The sequence below is a fragment of the Coptis chinensis genome, chromosome 5, assembly GCF_015680905.1.
Source record: "Coptis chinensis isolate HL-2020 chromosome 5, ASM1568090v1, whole genome shotgun sequence".
NCBI lineage: Eukaryota > Viridiplantae > Streptophyta > Magnoliopsida > Ranunculales > Ranunculaceae > Coptis > Coptis chinensis.
In genome coordinates this window covers 85,161,849-85,168,323 of record NC_141460.1, presented here as the reverse complement: position 1 = coordinate 85,168,323, position 6,475 = coordinate 85,161,849, and the positions used below count along the sequence as shown (strand labels likewise).

The 6,475-nt window shown below is 32.5% G+C and overlaps 1 long non-coding RNA gene across 2 annotated transcripts; it reads right to left on the bottom strand.

Moving 5' to 3' along the window:
- Positions 1-288: 288 nt before the first annotated feature.
- On the bottom strand, positions 289-2,686 carry LOC147499550 (uncharacterized). 2 transcript variants are annotated; one of them, XR_015195918.1, is made up of 6 exons: positions 2,481-2,686; positions 2,188-2,254; positions 1,911-2,014; positions 1,703-1,806; positions 805-1,091; positions 289-694 (listed from the first exon to the last, which is right to left on the bottom strand). It is a non-coding gene; the product is annotated as an uncharacterized LOC147499550 (long non-coding RNA). The 2 variants fall into 2 exon arrangements; XR_015195917.1 differs by lacking the exon at positions 2,481-2,686 and having other exon boundaries at positions 2,188-2,327.
- Between the last annotated feature and the right edge of the window lie 3,789 nt (positions 2,687-6,475).

The window sequence follows — 6,475 nt, the reverse complement described above, 5'->3', positions numbered from 1 at the left end:
TTTGAATGAGTAATTAATATAATTATTATATATATCTCATAGCTATGTATAATTGATAATATTTTTTAGAATAATTTAATATAACGACACCCATTCGTAGGACGGGTTTGAAAACTAGTGAAATATAATAACAATCCCTTTTCGGGCTCAATGGGGCTGTCCACGTTAGTAGGGGAATTAAGAAAAAATAGGAGAAAAAAAACTGCAAAATATGAGTCTAACGAAATTTAACCTCGAAAGATTCCTAATCTAAATCACACACTTTCATATTTTCAAAAGGCTTGAATATTTAGAAACTCTAGAAACTGTCAAGTTCATATATAATCAAATGTGCTCATTATCTTCAAACAGATTGCTTCCACTCAAGGTTTGTGTATTTGATATCTTTATGAACTACTGTCAATTACAATATATTTTCCACCATAATACATCATTTTGAAGTGGCCTTTTATTTTGATCCTTCAAGTTGTGCAACTTACCCACCTTGAGCCCCATCTTCTTGCTTTAACTTCTTTTGGGTCAACAAGTACTGGTGCTTCTTCATCTTACAATGAGCAAAAATCGGACTGTGGTTTTAACAAACCATCTAAGCTTGAAGATAATTTCCAATTTCTTACCTTCTCATGCCCTTCTTAGATCTCATCACGTGTATATGCAAGCATTCATATGTATCTAAAGTAGAGAAGAAGAACCCCTGACATATGAAAAAGAAGAAGAGTCTTATTGAAAAAGGAAAGAATAATTGAAAAAAAAAAAAAAAAAAAAAAAAAAAAAAAGTTGAAAAAGTAGTGGTGATTGACTTACCCGTGAATGTTTTCCTGAATTGAAATTTGAGTACTCAAACATGAGTCCTACCAAGCTTCCCTAACCTCTATTCCTTCAAGAAAACCTTCACACTTAGCAAAGTAGAATGTTTCCACCCACAATCCACCGGTGACAGAACCAAAAACTTATCCCACATCATATTATGATACATATATGATGATGCCAAGTATTTTTGATACCAAGTGCTTATCTCTATAATCTTCTCTCTGAATTTTTAATAGGCAAGTATGTCGACCAAAAAGCAATGGTCCCCAATAGCAATACACCTACACATACTTGAAAGTGCATTTAATCAAAATAGTGGATATTATACTAAGGAATGGAGAAGAAATCAAACTTTTGACAATTGATACAATACTTGTAGTGGAGACCTAGAAAATGTATTAACAAGATTGTTTTTTTTTTTTTTTTTGATTGGTCCTGTTTTTAAACGAGATACAAGATTGCTCTTGGATATACATACGTTGATTTTCCTGAAATTGTTGCTAGAGTTTTTGAGATTAAATTGCATGATCTTATGACTGATTTGCAAAAGTGCAAAAAGATTTGGAAAAGCTTGGGCAGGTAAGTAATCTACTACTGAATAACTTTCTAAAAGTCATTTTTTTAATAGCAACCTTATTGTAATTTAAGTTAATTATTTTTTAATGTCTTTTAAGTTAATTTTTTTTTTTTATAATAATTATTTCGTAAGTTCTCGACTTTATTTCTATCATCTTGCTAAGGAAATAAACAAAGTCACCTTCACATACTTAATCTCTATAAAGATGCTGACTATAGAAAATATACCAAGAGACCAATTCATAGATGCCTAAATGAACCAAACAATTAAGCAAACTATAAAAGAACTTGCTGGAAGATAGGAATATACACATACCTAGCTTGAAGCTCTTCAGATCTTCTTGAAGGCCCCTTCAAATGACCTAGCTTAGCTTTATCTTCATGCTGGAGCCTACTCCCCTTCTCACTTTCTTGGTTCAACTTCAAATAAGTAACCAAACTATAAGATAACTCGCTAGAAGAAAAGCGTAGTTTATCAAGCTTTGACATGTAGAAAAACCAAATAAATTTGCTATTACACATACCTCACAGGAAGCACTTGGGAACTGCTTGAAGCACCTTCAAACAACCTAGCTTAGCTGTATCTTCATGCTTGAGACTACTCCACTTCTCACTTTCTTGAGTCCAACTTCCATTGACGACAATATAACGAAAAATCAAATCAGGGAATATATAGAAATAGAGAAAACAACGGAATACATCACGGAGATAGATTACAACAGAATACAAAAATTGGAATACATCGAGATAGCTAGAACAGAAAGGGGAAAAGAGCAGAGAATATAGAGTAAGAAAACAAACCTTTGTCCATTGTTAGACATAGGTTCCATTTCTTCATGCAGCCCAAGCCAATATAAATTGAAAATATCTCCAAAAATACAAAAAAATAAAATAACAGGAAATCAAAACGGAGAATATATAGACATACAAAAAACAGCATAATACAAAGAGGTGAATCCAGCGAGATAGCGCACAACAACATCTTCCAACTGGCTGATCAATCATTATCTAAGAATGGAAATATAACCTATAGAGTAATAACACATGAAATAAAAAAAAAAAGTAACGGAATTAAGATTTTAGAGATTCATTACTATCTCCTTTCAATTATTAGCTCTTCAAGTGCAATGTGGTTTGGGAACAATGAGTAGAATGATGAGATGATCAAACTTGGGGCAATCGTTCCGCTCAGACACACCAACGGTGCAAACCTTCACCATGCAAACTCATAGTTAGTGGCAGCATCCTCTGTTGACAGGGAATCATTGAGGGAGTGTATATGGTTGGGGCCCACCGGCACCTGGAAAAATTAATTATATAAAAATATAATCATAAATTTAAAAGTATGACACAAAATGCTCTCCTAAGCAAGTTAAAATTTTGACTCGGTGTTATTTTTCCAATACTTTACTTTGACGAGTTTCTATAATCTAAGAAGTAGTGTTAAAAGAAACAAGTTAATTGCAAGTATAAAATATAATACCTATGCAAAAAAATTGCACTTTGACGCTTTGAGCCCATTGCTCAATCATGTACGCTACAAACATGAGTTCAAGAACACACGTCCTCGCTCACGCATGATAAGTTAAAAAAACAATCGCTTGCAAATATGTCCAAAGTGTATTTCCATGCATGTTGAAATAGCACTAATTCCATATATATATTACAGAAGATCAAGAAGAGTTTTCTTTCAGATCAACGGAGTGAAACAGAACATCTCCTATGGTGATGTGGCAAACAAACAAAACAAGAGGAAAACTAAAGGAGTTTTTATATAAAAAAAGTGATGTAAATACTCCTGTTGAACTTAATATAAAGGGAATTAGGAGCAATAAATCCCTTCACAATCCTACAGTAACCTACAACTTTGAACTTAATCATGTTTAAGTTATGCTACAATACACGTCTAGAAACTGACCATGCACCACTTTTCTAGAGAAAGTGAGTATTAACTTCCCAGTCCAATTTCAAACCATTGAATCACATAACATTGGTCAAAAGCCCCAAGAAAGGGATACAAGATCAAGTTTGATCCAAAAGGAGGTTTCTAATAAAGCAAAAAAACAAGAGTTTTCATTTTAGATGGTTTTTAAATCAGCAAGAACAATTACTAACTTATGCAACTGAAAAATTACCTATTGAAATGTTATTGATACTATATTCATATCTAACCATGATTTTTCCTTTGAAAATTTAGATGTAGGACACTTTGTGAAGACAAAATAGTGCACATACCTTTTGTCCAAATAGAGCAGTAAGCTCGGCAACGAAAGCGGAATCGGTATCAATTAAAGACACATCCTGTCTCGTTGTCGTCGCCACAATTACTAGAATAGTGACTTTGTTTTCACACAGTAAAACTCTGTTAGGCTTGCCAATGATTAATGGAGAGAAGAGAGAATGAGCATAGGAATCAAAGAGATAACCTACGTTGGGTTTTCTATTCCCAATATATAGGCATAAAAGGAGATATAGTTGTTGTTTATCCGGATCAATCTCTGTAAGTGTTTTAGATACACTGGAGACTTGAGTCCTTATCCAACACACATGTGGACGTACATCCCAAGTTTTACACTTTGTTTCCTCATAAGATATTTTGACGAGTCAACCTTAGCAACTTTGTCTGCTATTAGGTTGGTCTCTCCTCAAATATGCAAGACACTAGGAAAAAACAGAAAGAAAAAGAGCATTCCTCATGCACTCGATCCTTCTATTTGCTTAACGGAAAAACGTTTAGGTTACTACCATAATTGTTTATTAAAGTTTTACAGATTGTAGCAAAATTATAGTTTCAAGATTGTAAGGCGTCACAAATTTACATTTACTCAACTGTAAAGCACAATTTCCAAAAGACGAACATAATAGATTGTGTTAAATGTTATATTGGGTTCCCAGGAAAATTTAGGCAAAAGAATGACACTATGTCTGGTATTGAAAAGGTGTGTTCCTTTCATACATAACCCTTGGAAAATGATGATATATGGATGATCTAAATATTTAATATCAAATAATCCAAGAAACAATTCAATCAATGCTCAAACAATATTTGCCTGAACTTAATGACCACGGAACCAGAAAACTCATGCTCAAATACAAAGCAAGTTGTCATGCCTTGATAGTGCTCAACCTAGCTTTTTGCCTTTATCAATTGATAAACTTACCGATTGATAAACAATGATATGTACATGTGTTCATGGGGGTATTTGTTGGATTTGTGTAGCTAGGTTAGCATGTAGTTCCTATTATCTAGGCATTTTGTGTAACTAACTATCAGTAGTGGATATCGTGTGTGGGTAGTTTATGTTATGGTGTAGTGGAGAAGTAGGCGGTTCTTATGGTAGTTATGTGCGTGGGTAGCTTCTATATATTGTAAATGAGTCTCAAGACAAAATGGAAATTGTTTAAGTGTTTGCACAATTGTGTGAATAAACCCTCGAATTAACCCAATATCGATCATCGATTATCGTGATCGTAACACTCTTTATCAAAAAAATATTTGATATCTATATAACAATAAAATATTCAATCATAATAAATAAATAATAATAAAAAAAGGTAAAGAACGATAAGAGAATAAAGTATACCTGTAACTGTTGTAATTGTTACTCAGACAAAAAATTCCAATCCGTCCTTCATAATCGATTGAGGTCCATCCCCTTCATTGTTAAATGCACTGCTCTAAAAGAGAAACCAAGAGAAAGAAGAAGGAACATCACTAGAAAAGACCAAGCAAGTGAAAAAAAAATGTTGAAACCCGTACAAAAAAAGTCAAGGTAGGGGTTGTGAAGCTCAATTGATAAACAAATAAATTGGTAATCAAAAGGATTATTTTTGGTGCAAATGTCAAAAGGTACTTTGAAGACACGTGCAATTCGTGACTATGAGGCCCATAGTAAAAGAAAGTTGGGCCTAATTTTACTTCATCAGTAGATAATTGAATGGACTGTGGCCTTCTAAAACAAAATCCAATATATCTACTATTTATTTGGGCTTGAACCATTCGGTGGAAGTTTAAACATTAATTTTCCTTTCTTTCAATCTCAATACACTATGTTCATGAGTTCAAATATGTTCTTCATTCCACCTTCTTAATTATCTATTTTTTTTTTCACATTCTTAATGATTGAGTTATATTTATACAAAATATACATAGGATTTGTATTTATGGGCTTTCATATCATAAGCCCAATCCAATATAGCTAGCCCCGCTCTTAGAAGTACATACTTATTTTAAGTTAAAATAAGTACGTAAAACTTCACTTAGAAAATGAATTCAAATATGATTTTTTGTAGATATGATGGACTCACCATAAAACTCATCTCCATAAAATTTCAGATCATTTGGATACTTCTAACCTAGGCAAAAGATAATTGCAAAAACTCAACATTTCTAGACCGTTAGATTTCTTTTTAAAGATGACAACAATTTTTATCGAAATTAGATGTTTCCAAATGAGCTAAAATTTTGTGGATATGATATTTATGGTGAATAAATCATATCCACAAAAAATTAGGTTTGAATTCATTTTCTAGATGAAATTTTAACTTACGTACTTATTTTAAGTTAAAAAATTACGTACGTCTAAGAACAAGACTGTATATATACTATCTGTTGGGCATCTAATAATAATTATGAAAAGTCCAAATAAAAAAAAAATGATGAATAAATTATTTTGGGTTTAACCTAAGATTAATGTTAACTAAGCCATTAGCCTAATATTCAAGGATGTTAACCTTAAAATACACATTGCCCATTTGAAGTTTTGGAGCACACTAAACCACTAATGCATTTGTTTTCTCATTTTCTCATAATTTTAGCATGTTTCTTGAAGAACATTAGTATTTGAATTGTACACCCATGAGGTGCTAATTATGGCACAAATTTAGCACAATTGCCAATTGAATCATGACTTTCTTCTAATGGCAGATGTCTCTAAAAAAATATACAAATGGATTTCAAACGAGATTCGTTACCAAAAGTTCAACATAGATAGTCTGGCTCAATTACTCAGAGACCAAAGAAACCAAACCCTCTCTCTCTCTCTTTCTAAACAGTCCCAAAGTAGTAATAGATATACGATTATGACAA